This window comes from Copadichromis virginalis, linkage group LG9 (assembly GCF_057382275.1).
Source record: "Copadichromis virginalis isolate Kocher_CV1m ecotype Utaka linkage group LG9, C_Virginalis_male_GT1.1, whole genome shotgun sequence".
Taxonomy (NCBI): Eukaryota; Metazoa; Chordata; class Actinopteri; order Cichliformes; family Cichlidae; genus Copadichromis; species Copadichromis virginalis.
Genome location: NC_140626.1, coordinates 975,804 through 977,299, shown reverse-complemented (window position 1 = coordinate 977,299; position 1,496 = coordinate 975,804).

The following is a 1,496-nucleotide window of genomic DNA, read 5'->3' as shown; positions in this document are numbered from 1 at the left end:
GAAAGCCACTGTTAACAGAAAACCAGAAGAAGTCCCGTTTGCAGTTTGCCACAAGCCATGTGGGGGACACAGCAAACATGTGGAAGAAGCTGCTCTGCTCAGATGAGACCAAAATGCAAAACGCTGTGTGTGAAAACTAACCCTGCACATCACTCTGAACCATCCCCACTGTCAGATATGGTGGTGGCAGCATCATGCTCTGGGGGGGCTTCTCTTCAGCAGGGACAGGGAAGCTGGTCAGAGTTGATGGGAAGATGGATGGAGCCAAATACAGAGCAAGCTTGGAAGAAAACCTCTTGGATTCTGCAAAAGACTTGAGACTGGGGCGGAGGTTCACCTTCCAGCAGGACAACGACCCTAAACATGAAGCCAGGAAACAATGGGATGGTTTAAAACCAAACATATCCATGTGTTAGAACGGCCCAGTCAAAGTCCAGATCTAAATCCAATCCAGAATCTGTGGCAAGATCTGAAAACTGCTGTTCACAAACGCTGTTCATCTGATCTGACTGAGCTGGAGCTGTTTCAAAGAAGAATGGGCAAAGATTTCAGTCTGTAGATGTGCAAAGCTGGTAGAGACAGAACCTAAAAGACTGGCAGCTGGAACTGCAGCAAAAGCTGGTTCTACACAGTATTGACTCAGAGCTGAATAATTACACACACCCCACTTTGCAGTTATTTATTTGTAAAACATGTTTGGAATCATGTCTGATTTCCGTTCCACTTCTCACGTGTGCACCACTTTGTGTTGGTCTTTCACCTGGAAGTCCAATAAAACTGATTCATGTTTGTGGCTGTAATGTGACAAAATGTGGGAAAGTTCAAGGGGCCCAATACTTTTGCATCCACTGTATACAACCACATGGACTGGCTGAGCTTTGTGTTGCTAATTTCGATGTTTGGATCAGGGAATGAAAAATACTTTGGAGCAGGCTCTGTGAACACGGGGTGCATGGAGGACGTGTCCTGATTTAAAAAGCAGGCAGCAAGCGGCTGCCTCACATCACTCACAATATTCTTTGGTTCACTCCTTCAGCTGTTAAGTGGTTTAGTTAGAACTCACCTTATCAGCTGTGTTCCAGGAACAAAAGGAGGAAGTATAGTTTTGCAGCTTCCTCCGGTGAAGAAGGGGGAGGATCTTGGTAATTTAACAAAGCTGATTTTACAGTGTTAGTAGAGAAATGGATTTGTTGTGATATGTATTGAGCGTAGAGCTTTATTGCCAGGAAGAGCAGCAGGACAGGTTTGAGTATAGAAATGTTTGTCTCACCTACCTACTGGAGTCCAGAGGTGCAGGTCAGTGTAGCTGTGCGACCTTAACATCTGTTAAGTTCAGTTGTGTTTATTTGACCTGAGTTAATTATGAGTTTTTTATCTATTTTTGTAAATATTGTTTGGTCACAAAATGGTGAATAACTCACTCGCTACACTGGACAGCATCTGTCTCCTGCACTTCTTTGGCTGCTTAAGCAGAGTCCGACCACATGCAGGATGTG